This window comes from Diabrotica undecimpunctata, unplaced genomic scaffold, assembly GCF_040954645.1.
Source record: "Diabrotica undecimpunctata isolate CICGRU unplaced genomic scaffold, icDiaUnde3 ctg00003018.1, whole genome shotgun sequence".
Taxonomy (NCBI): domain Eukaryota; kingdom Metazoa; phylum Arthropoda; class Insecta; order Coleoptera; family Chrysomelidae; genus Diabrotica; species Diabrotica undecimpunctata.
This window is the reverse complement of record NW_027314219.1, coordinates 1-15476: the sequence shown is the minus strand read 5'-3', so window position 1 is coordinate 15476 and position 15476 is coordinate 1. Positions and strand designations below refer to the sequence as shown.

At 32.7% G+C, this 15476-nt stretch overlaps 1 long non-coding RNA gene across 1 annotated transcript; it reads left to right on the top strand.

Annotated features, from left to right (window-relative positions):
* Positions 1-1557: 1557 nt before the first annotated feature.
* LOC140432144 (uncharacterized) lies at positions 1558-15336 on the top strand. Its single transcript, XR_011949768.1, has 4 exons — positions 1558-1691; positions 10392-10479; positions 13798-13951; positions 15185-15336. It is a non-coding gene; the product is annotated as an uncharacterized lncRNA (long non-coding RNA).
* The last annotated feature ends 140 nt before the right edge of the window (positions 15337-15476 follow it).

Here is a 15476-nt window from a genome sequence, read left to right as displayed (position 1 = left end):
GATGTTTGATCTGACTCGGCGATTGCGCTTCCTTAAGCTATATTTTCTACCTACAAATTGCCAATTATATTAAAGACATGCATCAACTGATACCGACTCATCTATCGCAAGATCGGAGCTCTTGGTAGCTATACTGCTGACTTATCTAGTCACTTTTGTCAACGAGTCTCGTTCAATTTTCATGCTCGTTCTGATTCGACAAGATTTGAACTCTTGGCAGCCATATTGCTAGTCACGTCGTCTGTCAAATGGTTCTTCTTCCGATATTCCGATGTTTGGTCTGATTCACAAACTGGCATTTTCCACCGTGAAGCTCGTCAAAATATCATTACTCATCGGATGTCGTCGAAGGCTCTTTTCTGAAATGCGACACCACGCCGAGATTTCGACGCTGTTCTTCTTCTTGTTTTTTCGCACCCCATGGAATTCTTATAGGAAAAGAGGCCAACAGTATTATGATTGATAGAGCCTTCCTATTGTAGTAGGTCGAAAAAATTCTACTGACTTGACGCTATTTTTTTTAACTGATGGCATTGTACGCGTTGTTAATCTGAGCACAGCTTCATATGGCATCCAACAATGTCCTGTGGTCAAAATATAACCGCCGCATATTTGCCAATCCATATTTCATTCTTACTTAATTATTTATTATTACATCGATCTTGCATGTCTATTTTTACACTTGTACTTTCAGCTTTTCTTAAAAATATTCGTTTTTGGAGCGGGAGAATTTTTGGAAAAGTATGTAGTATTTATTTTCATATTTTACATTTAATATTTTTTTACTCTACTATAATATGGTCTTATTTAATGGGATATTTAAACTACTTATACACTTAAACACTCTATACGCTTTGTCAAATCTCTCTAGCGTTGATAATTATGCTGGCAATTTTTTTTCGATCTTACTGAAGTGTAAAGAGTTATTCGACATTGCGTATACCTATCTAGTCGCAAATGTTATTGAGCCATGATCCGTATTTTCTATCAACTCCTCTTTATCTTTCTATATTCGTCCTTTATTATCAGTTGTAAGATACGGTACTGGTTACCTCAAAGATTGTGACCTAGATAGGAAATGTTTCAATATTTAATGGTTGTTAAGAGTCCCCCTAATAATGTATTCTCTTTGTTAGATATCTACGTTTGATCGTTTTTTCACCCATGATAGCCGTACTTAGCAATCTTTTGTGAACACACATGTCTAATGGCTAGGTTCAGAGTCCATATTTCAATTATATGCAAGAGCTTTAACCATATTCAACATTTTACCATCTGCTGCCGTAGTTATTTCCTAACAACCATCATTAGGTCAAAACAGCTACCAGCTGTTTCGACCTAATAGATACTTTTGTTAAAAATGTTTTTTATTGTTAAACATTTTGTAAAATTATAATTGTCACCTCTTGATAAACATTTTTTTTGTATCTTTAGGTATGGAGGACCAACAATATTCTCTTTAATTGGCCAATACAGACGAATAAATTGATGGATCTTCTCCATATGTTCTCAACAACCGTGAAGGCATCCCATACGCCGAAAGGTACTGGTTAAATTCTAAAGGCTCATATATTTTCCTTTAAACGACGATGTCCCACTCTATGTTGATCAAAATAATATGAGAAATGATAGCATTTTGCTTCAAATCATATATCCGTAATCCATTCCATGCGTACTTTAATAGAACAAGGGTAAGTACTTATAAGTAAAAAAATAAGAACTGATACATTTCTACAAAAATTTGCAAGTAATAAGATCAGTAGTTTGTAGACAACCTCACTCATAATATAATAAAATTAGTTATATTGGCATAACATAAACTATTATATTGGATTGCCTTCTTATCAGTTGCCAAAAAACGTTCAGCAAAAACCGAATATAGCTATAGTTTATTTTTATGAACGAGAGAGTAATTAGCATAATTTTAACTGGTAGCTCCGACCACTCCATGGGCGTGCTCAAGATTAATTGAAAAATTACTTTGAATAATTGTAAAAAATAAATGAATTATTTCAGTGTTATGTGTATGTAAACAAAAGTGACCTCTTTTATCACACACTATATTAGAACTGACTGGCCTACATTAAAAAGGATTTTAAAAAATTCACATTTTTTTTAATTTTTAAAAATTACAAAAGAGAAAAAGAGTTTTTAAAACCGTCTAAGGTATGTTAAATAGATGAATAAAAATATTAATATAAAACTTACAGCTACTTGTTACAAATCCAAATCAGATTCAAAAGATGAACTTTCAGAACCAAGATTTATAATTACTGGCTCGATCATTTTATCAGTAATATTGTCCAGCTTCCACATTTTTTCCTCTTCTTTAATAGTGTGATTTACTGCCTTTTCCCAGTTTTCAGGTTTTACATTATTTACGGCCTCCAAAAACAACTGTTTAACATCATGAATTTTAAAAGTGGTATTTTTTCTTGAAACTTCACTCTTTATCTGTGCCCATACCAGTTCAATCGGGTTTAATTCACAATGATATGGTGGGGATCTAAGTACTGTCATTTTTTGTCACGATTTTTGGCAATTTCATCAATTCGTATTTTTTAAATTTTTCTTTATGAAGGGCACAAAACGAATAAAGTTCCTTTCTTATAGATCCGGGATGGTACGTAATATTTTTTGAACTCAGCCAATTCTGCAAGTCTTTTTTTAACCACTTGGTTTGTGGGCAGTCCTTCTATAAGTCTGGAGTGATAACTTGCATTATCCATTACTATTACACAGTTCTTAGGAAGAAGATCTATCATTTGTTCGAACCATTCTTGAAAGACATCAGCGTTCATGTCTTCATGGTAGTCACCGGTACGAGTTGATTCAAAAGTTAATAAACCACCTTCAACAAAACCGTTTGAACTGCCAATGTGTACTATTATCAGCCTGCGTCCCTTTCCTGATGGTGGGTTTAAACCAGTAGATAAGTTATTTACAAGAAGCGTGCCTTTGACTTGTAACAGTTTCATCCTGCCAAAATTTATTTGGTGTATGACCCTCGTTGATTCATGTTTCATCCAGATAAAATATTTTTCTTTTTTGGTTTCTCATTTCCTTTATGGTTCTTAGAAAATGTCTTCTTCATATGACAATATCGCTTCTTTCTAATAAAATAGACTTTCTGGGATTCTTTTTCAAGCGGAAGCCTATTTCTTTTTAAAAGTTTCCATAACGTACTTCGACTCATTTCTGGGTAATCCTTATCATCTCGAACTAAGACAAGAACTTTATCCAATGTTGGAAATTCTTGTCTAAAGAAGAATTCATGCACTTTCCGTCGAAGTCCTTTTAAAATGATATTCTATTTGAAATTTTGGTTTCCCTGGAGCATTACGTGACATTTGAAAACTACCACATTTCTCTTCTTTAATAACTCTGTAAATCGTAGATTTCCCAACACCAAGTGTACTGCCAACTAACTCAACGGTCTCATCAACACTTTCACATAAACGTTTGTCTGTAAATGATTTAAAACAATTAAATATTAATGTTTTTTCATTAATTGGCATTTTCGGCGTTTACACGGCACTTTCAAATTTTCCATAACACTAGTGTACACAATAAACTGCACCTTGCAACTGAAGTACCTACTTTTAGTGAACTGTTAAGAATTTTGAATACGCCACTTGGACTTTCCTATATACAAAATGGAAAAACCCACTATCACATTTTCTGTGGAATAAGTTTAGAAGGTAATTATCTAGTCAATTACTGTCGTAGATTCCTGGAATTAAAGAATTAAATGTTTGATTGTTGAAACCCTTACTTCGTGGAATGCACTCATTTCAGATAAAATAAAACGTTTTATTTTATCTAAAGAATTAAACTTTATTTTGCAAATAGATAAAATAAAACGTTTTATTTTATCTAAAGAATTAACCTTTATTTTGCAAATAGGTAGGTACTTATTAAACTTTTATTGGTTATATATAACCAATAAAATAAACATCTTACATTTCTTGCAAATTCATTCGTACCTGTTAACCTCCATCACTCCGACACTGGCAACCTTATTTAGGGATTAGTAACCCTCACAACTATTGTATTCTATTCTGCTCCAACCTTTATACCTGATGGTCATACTCAATTTAAAATTGTTTTCCTATATACTTCTGTAAACTTGTTGACAAATATCTGTTTTTCATTGAGTCACCCGTATCAACAGTTTAGGGATTTGCATACATAATTTATTGTTTTATTACTCTCTCATACATAAAAATACACTATAGCAAATATTTCAAGTGTTTAAGTAAAAGTACTGGAGAGTATCAAGAAATGCCTTTTTGGTCTTGATCTCAATGAAGGAAAACCCACAATCTGCACCTATACGCGGTAGAAGACACTTAAGTAGATAGCTTAGGTGGCTGTCGCAGATGGGGCCGAGTGTTTGTCGGTATAAGTATTCAACGTTTTTCTTAGGAATGACTCTAAGACTCTAAGAAGTAAGGGCACCCTCTAGTCCTAGGGAGGAAAAAAAAAAGACCTCAACACAGCTATTTCGTATAGCAACCAACAAAGTCATCATAGCCAGAATTATCGCCAACGTTCGAAACGAACAAGCACACTAAGAAAAAGAATGGCATAATACCGCATGACTGGCTAACATCCACATATATAGCTCTTCCCAAAAAACAAAAAGCAAGGAAATGTGAAGACGATCGAACTGTATCCCTAATGAGTCATGCTTCTAAGATATTTATGCAAATAATTTATAACCGAATTACCTGAGTCGTTCTCAATATGGTTTTAGAAAGGGTACATGCACTAGAAAAGCAATTATGGGATTGACACTGATGACAGAAAGGCATATGTGTGCTTTGTCGATTATAGAAAGGCCTTCGAGCGCATCAAACAAGGAAAATTGATTGAGGTGCTAAAAGAAGTAGGGTTGGACGGACACGACATAGCTATCATAAGTAATACATACTGGAACCATACAGTATGCGTTCGAACAGAGAATGGAAACACCGATTACATCAACATAGAACGAGGAGTGCGTTAAGGGTGCATTTTATCCTATTCTTTGTCTTTAGGTGCCGTCTTCTTAGCGAAGGTTGGCGATGACCTCTGCAAAGTCTTCCCTATTTTAGGCTTTCCTTAATAAATTTCTGTGAGTTTACGTTCTCTATCCATACGCCTTAAAACTTCTTCATTTCTAACGAGGTCGGTCCATGTAATTTTCAGCATACGACGAAATACCCACATCTCAAAGCCCCCCCCCCCCCCCCATTATTTAATGTATATGCCGAACATATAATTAAAGCTTCTCTTGAAGATCGCCCCGACGGTGCCAGAGCCAATGGAACCATTATTAACAATATAAGATGTGCCGACGACACCGTAGTATTAGCAGAAACAGAAGACCAACTAAAAATATTGATGAACATATTATCAGAAGAAAGTCACAGGCTGGGCTTCGACATTAACTTTTCCAAATCCAAAATTCTGGTATTCCACAAAAACCCCCATGAACAAGTTACACCTAACATACAAATAAATGGTATCACTCTTCAGAGTTTCCAAAGCTTCATTTACCTGGGCAGAGAACTAAATAGTCAACTAGACCACTCAAAAGAAATTGAAGATTGAAGACATTGAAATAGCAAGATCTGGTTTCATGAATATGCGTAAAATGCTTTGTAACCCCAAGCTATCAGTCCCAGTAAAATTGAGAACACTAAAGTGTTATGTGTGGTCTCTATTACTATATGGCTGTAAGGCCTGGACATTAAAACAGTATGACGTCAACAAATTAAATTCATTTGAAATGTGGATGTACCGCGGAATGCTAATATTAAGCTGGACCAGAATAACTACGAATGAAGAAGTACTGAGAGCAATGAACACACGCCCTCATCTCGTCAATACTAACAAAATTAGAAAGACACCTATCTAGGACATATAATGCGCCATAGAGTATTAGAGCAGCTCCAGTTAATATTAGAAGGCAAAATTGAAGGTTAAAGGGGCATAGGACAAAAAAAAAATCTTGGCTACGAAACATCAGAGATTTGACCCACACAAGAGGAAATGAATTAATTCATCAAGACCAGAACAGAGAGAAATTTGCCATATTATCGCCAATTTCAACATAGAACATTAACTGATACATTTACACAACACGAGACAAAGAACAAACAGTTCTAATAGAATGTCAAGAATGACATTATCTCTCCTGATGTCACACAATATGTAGCTTTTTTGAATTTATAATGATTTTTAAACTGTTTGTCCTTTGTCTCCTGTTTTGTAAGTATATTAATAATGTTTATGACATTCACCATATTATATTGCTGGATAGACTAATTTTGACGACATGCCCCTGAAGATGCTCTAAGAGCGAAAGTGTTTGGGGGCAAGATTTAATAAAAAATGTACTAGATATCTGCCTTAATTTGACTAAAACTCTAAATATTATTGGCCAGCTGTCTTCACTGGCTGCCATCCTGTGCTAATGGATGGCTTCATAGGATTTTACCACCAGAGTCTTTATTTGGTCTGCCCATCATGTTGGAAACCTTCCTCTTGGTCTTCGGCCTTCTACCTTTTCTTGTACTACCAATAGTTCCATGGTCCTGGTTCTTCTAGCTAGGTGGTCGAAGTAGATTAGGTATGCTCGATTTAATTTTTTTAAACATAGAATTCTTCTATAGGCCTACATTTCGAAGGCTTTGCTATTACTCGTATCGATTTTTTTAAGAGTACATGTTTCAGCTGCGTATGTAGCTTAGCTTGATTTCTGAGATGCCATCGCCATTGTTGGTTATTAGGGAGCCCAAGTATACAAATCTGTCTACCACTTGGAAATTCGCCACTTGGTGTATGTGTGGTCGATTATTATTTGCTCTATCTACGATGATAGACAATGTACCTATCAGCATTAAATCCACTGTCTCCTGACTTTACAAGATCTGCTTTATCTACGAAAACGACGCCACGTACACCTCCAAACCAGACCTCCACCACCAAAATTCTGTTCTCGGTTTTCTATTTATTTTTTTACTCGTTTAATAGGCAAATTTTCAATACTAAAATTTAGCGTTTTTAAAAACAAAAATATGACTTGTGGCCAAATATTTAGGCCTTACATTAAATACGAAGCTTCGCTGAAAATTCTTGTTAAATTAAAAAAAAGAGGAACTTTGTATTAGATACAAAAAATGTACTGGCTAATTCGGAGCCACTCAGAATTATCAATGCATAATAAGCTACCTCTCTAGAAGCAAACCTTAAAACCTATATGGACTTACGGTATTCAATTGTGAGGTTGTGCCAATGTAACAAAGTTCTCTGATGCTTCCTAATACATTCGGAACGAAGACCTTTATCAGATCTTGGAGTGGAACAAGAAATTAAAATGTACAAAAAATCATGGGGAAAGGCTATTTACTATAGTATATTTGAAGAATAAGCTGGAGTAAATTCTCAGAATACTAATCTTCGCACCTCGAAATACATAGGCGTGCACATCTTCTAACTAAAACGTAATCTTAAAAGAAAAGTTTGCCTTAAATTTATTTGGATATTTAGAACAAAGTAATCCAATCCAATACTGGTTTAAAATAAAAAGATATACATAAAAAGAATAAAAATTCTATTATTTGTGAAACATACAGTTAATATAAAATAATAAAATACAATAAATTATACTGAAACGTAAAATACATACAGAAAAACTGTAAATTTTTATATATTCCTATTAATAAATAATAATATTCTTAATACTAATAATATTGGAAATAAGAATGAAAATTATATTAGCAATAAAAAATAAATAAAAAATAAACAATGAAGTTGTCGGCAATTAGTTCAAATGTAAAATAAACTTCTGAGCTACAGTTTAAAGTTAAGCTTCCTCATATTCTGTTTCAGACGAAGTGTTATCCGATCCGGGATGAATTATTATAGGTTCTATACTGCTATCTATTATATGATCAAGCTTCCACATATTTTTCTCAATATCCATAACGTGATTAATACATTTTTGCCAATGTTCAGTCGTTACTTCGGATATTGATTTATGAAAAAGAATAGTAACATCTGACAATTTAAAAGTTGTATTATTTCGAGCAACATTACTTTTAACTTCGGCCCATACTAATTCAATCGGATTTAGCTCGCAATGATACGGTGGAAGGCGAAGTATTTCAATTCCTCGTTTTTTGGCTATTTCCTCAATGACATATTTTTTATAATTTTGTTTATTAATTTTAGCAAGCTCTAATAATTCTGCTTTTGTCATTGTATCGTCAAAGATTAAATTCTTAGAAGTTAACCACATTGCAATTTCATCTTTCCTCCATTGAGTAGTTGGTAAAACGTTCAACTAATCTAGAGTGGTAACTTGCATTGTCCATCACAATAACTGAAATTTTTAGGTATGAATTCAATCATCTGTTCGAAATATTCTTCAAACACGTCTCCGTTCATCTCTTCGTGATAATCACAGGTCTTTTTTGATTCAAACAAAAGTAAACCCTCCTTAAGAAAATCCATTCATACTACCTATATGGGTAACAATTAATCGTCGACCTTTACCTGTTGGTTCCTTGAAACCAGGTGAATATCCTTCCAGAAATGCTTGTCGACATGTTTTTATAGTTTTGTCTTTCCAAACTCTCCCTACAGTATGACCTTCATTAACCCACGTTTCATCTAAATAATAAATGTTCTTATTTTCTGTCCTCATTTTTTTTATTTTTCTGAGGTAGTCTCGTCTCCAACACACAATTCTTCGGAATCGATAAGCATTGACTGTCTGCCCACTTTTTCATACTTAAAGTTTAACTCATGCAAAACTTTCCAAAGTTGGTCTCTACTTATTGTGGGTAAATCGGGATCGTCGGTAATGGCTTGTAAAACTTTATCTAAAGTTGGTATTTGTTTGTAAAAAAAAATGAGTGGACCATTCTACGAATTGCATTTTTGAAGAATTCATCCACATTCACTTTCGACAATTTTGGTCTTCCTGGTTTCGGTTTGGGTGGCGTTATACCAGCTGATTTTTCCTCTTTTAAAATGTTATATACAGTTGATTTTAAACGAAACTTTAGACGAAAATTCAACTATACTATCAACAGTATTGGAAGGATTGTGTTGCTTAAAATAATTGTAGACGTTAAGGATAACACTCTTTTCGTTAAGTGATAAATGATTCAACTTTAATTTTTTAACTGGTGTATAATCACACGTTAATTCCATATTCTATAAACTCACTATTCACTCTTGCAAAAAACAACTGTGTCAGATCTCTTCACTCGCTTATAATCGACTAAACAAAAATTTTCTGATATTAATGAATGACTATTTAAAGACCATTAACCATTTTATTAATCATTGGTTTTCCAAACAAAATCGAAATTTATACTATTTAAGATAGCGTTCACATTTATCAGAAACCATCTTTCGCTAATCGACTTTTTCTATCTAATCTATCAAAAGACCATTAACTAAATACCTGTGTATTTTAAGAGTTTCTTTATTTCTTGTTATTTAATGGGTCATTATCATAACGACAAAAATAACCATAAATAACGTTACTAAAATAAACAGATTTATATAAATATAATATGCTTTGAAAATGGTTTTAAATATCTAACAAACCGAAACAAATAATGTAATACCCTTAAAGTACGTCTGTGACCAGCTGAAAAAACCCTAGCCTACACAGTTCTAACAATAGCAGGTATTTAAATTTTACGATAGTCCATGTGACATGGAAAAATTTCTATCTAAATAGTCAAACCCAACGTAAAATAAGCTAAAATATTGACGTTGTACGAAAAGCACACGTACTAAAATATGCTTAACAATTTAGTTTTTTTTTCTGAGAATTTACTCCAGCTTATTCTTCAAATATACTATATCATAAAAATATCGTGACAATCCAGTTCTTAAATAACTCAAACCAAACCAGACCACTTAATAGGACAAAAACCTGACAATCTAATGCAGGAGGTTTTAAAAAGCAGAACTTACTATTAACAGTGAACAAAAAAAAATGTCATAGTTATTAGATTATTCTAAGTAGTTCGAATAGGTTAACACTCAGCATTTTTTTAATTTAGTTTAGTATGATTTACCAAAAGTTACTTATTGTTCATCTAGATAGTAATATTATTTCTACAATAAAAAAAAGCATTCAAGGAATGTAGCCAATTTATGTAAAATGTACATTACGTGTTATTACGTAATTCATAAATCTTATCTATAACAGTTTCCAAAACAAGTTTATAAATTCAACATTTTTGACATTTTAAAAATATGTTAATATGTTAATATTTAATGTTCCCGTGTATAAATTCTTTAAATTATTTTAAAAATATTTTGTACTACCTATTAAAATAAATATCTAACAAAGTATTTTTTAACAAATGTTTCAGAATGTACTTCAGTATTACCTTATTTTTAAAGACGATGTAAAACAAGCTCATCTCCATGCCGTAAATAAATTTCTAGGAAAACCAAAAGGTTCGTACTACATTATTTGCATCTATAATGAACTCTGAATAAAATCAATACTGTACGATAACTACGTGATGAATCAAAAAGACAAACATTTTTGTTTTGCAAAAACGTGTTATTTTCCAATATTATTATTGGTTAAATTCTCAAGTAATTTAAATGAAATTCCAAATCAACAATGAATCCAAGTATCCTAGAAAGCTATTTAGAACATAATTATTACAGAACTAAATGAAAATCTCCTAACACAAACCCATTTTCCAGATTTCCAATCAGATAAAAAATCACTAAGTGCCAAATCAGGACTAATATAAAATACATCCTGTTGCCCCTTACAGTAACAGGTTAGTGATAAAGGACTAACGAGAAAAACGGTTATACTTATAGAAAAACTAGAATATAGAAAAATAATAATATAAACACAGCAAAACACATATGTGAAATAAGAATCATCATTTTCCTAGCGTAGTCTCGAACTATTGCAGGGTCTGCAGCTTTGATGAGTCCTCTCCACGAGTTCTCATCGCCACGCTCTACATGTTCATACTGCCTTAATAGATTTTTCCGCATCCTATTTCTAATTGGCGCAACTACCATTATTTCCCTGATATCTTCATTTTTGACACGATACCGGCGGGATATGCCTAACATCCATGGCAGAATCTTCATTTCCATGAGATGCATAGCTTGTTCTTGTTTTGCTGTAACTGGTTAACATTCTGTTTTATATAGTACCACTGGAGAACCAACGGTTTTGTATACTTTTGATTCAGGCATTCGAGATCGCATATTACTTCAGTCCTTTGACGCCATTTTAGCTGTATTACGTTAATGCGAGATCGTGTGTTGGCGGATGTGCTTCGATTACTGCTAATGGCAGAACTATACTTAAATTGTCAATGCTGATTGTGCCATCGATTTGAGATCCACATTGCATGTATTTCGGTTTTTTGTGATATTTAGACGCAACCCATAGATGTCGAGCTATGCCTTCGTGGTTGAGTTTGCTGTTGCGATTCGTGCCTGGTGTTACTAGCGAAGAAGACGTCGTTGGCAAACAACAGCGGACCATGGACGTGGTTCTTGAAGGTCCTCAGTGTTTTTTTTAATAGTTCATATGTTTAATAAGAAATATTACGAAATATATTGGGCAGAATGTGGAAATAACTAAAGCTCTAATATTAAAAATAAAAGCGAGTAAAATTAATAAAAGGAATTTGAAGAATAATTTGAAGAATTTATGAGATTCAAAGGGCTCATTTGGCCTTTCAATCTTTTTCATATTGCGACCGAAGATTATTTGTATATTTTATACAAATGTATATATTTGTATATATACCATCTATATTTAGTTCAACAGATCGAGGCTACTAATAAAGCCGATTAACACATAATGGCACACGTAGAAAAATCGTCACGTCGTCACAGACGTAAGGTCTAGGAACGATAAGAAAAAACATTTAATACTTAAGTTATCGTTTCACTTGAATACAGTTTTCCATTATGTGATTTAAAATTTCATAAATGTGTGCAAAACCATCTGTTTTAGTCTATCAAATTTTTGTGTCAGGGTAATTTAATCGCAAACACTAATAGCCTAAGATCCCACTGCAGGATCACTACGTTCATAACATAGTTCATCAAACTCACATTTTTGCATACATTTAAAATTAGGAGAATACATTGATAATAGGTTTCCAGTCAAAAATTGGCCGCAACTGTTTTCATTCAAATAATAGTAATTAATTTTTGACAAAAATTTTATTTTGTTTATTTATTTTTTAAATAAATTATTTTATATCAAATTGAAGCTAATTTTTTTCTTAATAAAATATAATGTAAGTTTGCTTGATAAAAAATGGTCGAAAATTGGGGTTGCCAGCTATTTAAGACGCGAATTACTGACTTGGAGTGTCAGTTGTGTCAGTTTTTAAAGGTTGTGTCGATAGATAATACCAATATATTATATACTATCGCTTGTCAAACCAGTGTCGTTGCGCCCTGTACTCTATTTAACTTTATCTTTGATACCCAGCGTTTTTAACAGCTACAAACCCTAATTTTCGACCAATTTTTTCTCAGGTAGCCTTATATCATTATATTATAAAAAATAGCTTTAACTTGATATAAAAAAAAAACATGCATATACGTCATGAACAGCGTATTTTATTAAAAAATAAGTGAATGAAATAAAATATATGCCAAAACTAATAACTATTAATTGAATTAAAATATTTGCGGTCACTTTTTGACTCTCAACCTATTATCAATGAATTCTCCTAATTTTAAATGTACGTAAAAATATGAGTTTTGATGAACTACGTTATAAATTTAGTGATTCTGCAGTGAGATCTTGTATGTTACGTAGGAGAAACGCCAATCTGTTTGCATTTTATCTGACCCGTCTGTAGCTGATATTGATTTAATTTGTTTATTAATTGATTTATAAATTGTGAATTAGTGTGATTAAATTGTGACTATTACTAAATCACTTACAAGAATTTCATGTTATCAAACAAAAGATTCCAGATATCTTCAGAATTGGAAGTTTCAGTTATCGTAACATTTTGAAGTCCGTGAAATTTTACATATATCCGCACTTTATAACATAAGTACATATTATGTTATAAAGTGCGGATTGCTTTCGAATGTACAGGTTTCTTAGATCATCTTAAGCGATTTTTTACCGTAAAAAAAACTTACTCACGTTCTTCTTCAGGTTGTGGTTCTTCAGTATGAGGTTATTGTTCAGGTTGAGGTTCTTCTTCATCGCCTACTAGGATTTCACTAACTGTACCGTAATCACTTAATACAAAAATAGTGTTAGGATCAACATTGCCAAAATCACCGTCATGTTATTCATGATAGTCATTCCTTAGTAACGTCTCTACACCGCTGTATAAGCACCTAAAGAGCGAAAACTTTTTCTCTCGTTATAAGTACTTTCCGAAAGCCAAACTGCAATCTATTTGACCCACGCTAGTAATAAATTTTTCTATGAATAATCTTCGCGAACGCTTTAGTGTTGTGCTTGAACAAGCTTTTAAGTCGGTGGTTATCAAATGGTTTTCCGGTCACTGGTTAATTATATGCCCCAAATAGGGCATTTAAATTCTTCGAAATTGTAACAAATGTTGACCTATAGCCAATTCTCTTGAAGTTTTATTATCTATTATGTTAGCTATTATATATATTATTAACTACTAGATTATCACGGAATTGTATGTCAGATTTACATCAGGATCTTTAGTATTTCTCAGTACGTGATATTTATTCCTACTGCTACAGCTGTTACTGTTATATACTTCTATACCTTTCTTGTAGACCATCCTAATAAAGCTATGGTAGCCGAACCCATATGGACAACTTGGGCAAAATATAAAACAAAGATAAATGATCTGTGGTACTAAAGTTTGCCAAAGAAATACGGAACCATGGATACGAAAAAGGACAGATAGAGATTGATGACAATTGGGAGGTATGTTAAAAATATATTCTTTATTAGTTGATATCATCATCATTATCATCATTCTCAGCATATTCTACCGATTATGGTGTAGCCTCCCTTACATATTCATTCTTCATATTTGCCCTGGATTGTCTAAAATTTGCTTTTCTGTGACATGTTGCACCGGCTTGTTTCCTTATTCCCACTGCCATTTTAAAGATTTAATTCTATGGTACATCAATAACCTTGGTTTTCTGTTTGATCCATTCTATTCTTTTTTCATCTCTGTCTCAAGTGCAGTGTTGTTTATTATTACATCTTGGATATCTACTAGCTCTTTGTACATAGTTTTTGTTTTTGTTAGTTATGCAGGATTATTAGCTATCAGAACAATGTCGTCTGAAAATCTTAGATGGCTGAGGTATTCTACATAATATACATATTTTGCCCTTGCAAAATTTTCATAATATTCCACTTATTTTATCAGAAAAATGTTTTGGACGACCCGGGCATTTACCTTTTCTTAAGATACTTCCAGTTTCCCCCTAATAGGATTAGATCCTTGATTCTACCATAAATGTATCTGTACCATAGATATTTTTATAACCGATACCCGATAATGTTATTCATTACATACAGTACCGATTATGTTATTGATTCAAATACTAATTAACTGTCTTTTTATTCTATTAACATACCAGTTTTGTAATACATATGTTTATAAAAGCAAAGAGCACTCACTTAAAGCTTTCGCATGAAACATACAAAAATAATTCTATGAAAGTTGAACAGCAAATGGACTTTGACCAAAGCTAATAATTCCCAATCTGACACACATCACCCTTATATAAGATCAGATTCCGCAATTTCATGTCTCCAAGTTTCTCTCTACTAATATCAATCCCCTTCTTCGAATTTAGTGATGAACCTCTCGACATTGAACATGCTCATTTTACCAAAATCATCATTTTATTTATAGTAACTCTTATCTATGATAAACATTTCCAACACTCGAGTTTATACCTTTTTCATCAAAAGCTTGTTTGTCTTCACTGTTTCAGTTGTTGTTCTAAATTCTTTCAGTCCTACTACAGACATCATCAGCATACATAAGTACCAGGAAATATTAAGAATAAATGCCAACTTAGCTGCGAGCCTTGGTTGCAATTCAATTTTCACATAAAATACATCAATTTCTCCCAATCAGTCACACATATGTATATAAAAGGTGACAAGATCTTAGGCTTTGTTTAAATGTTTTAGAGATGTTATGGTGCAGAGCAGTTTTCACAGAATACATTTTCAAACATCAAGAATACGGTGAAGATACTAAAAAGTATTGACTTTCGTGTAACCCTCTGGATTCATCCATTTGTAAATGCTAATTGCAGCAACAATTCTGAGATAGGTTTAGACAAAGGTATACTATATTGTAGCTATTATAGTAACATGTATTTCATATATGGTGCTATTGTTATATTTTATGATAAAAATAAGTTCAATATAAATTATCAACTATTTGAATATTGTGTGTAAATTACTCTGAGATAGCGCG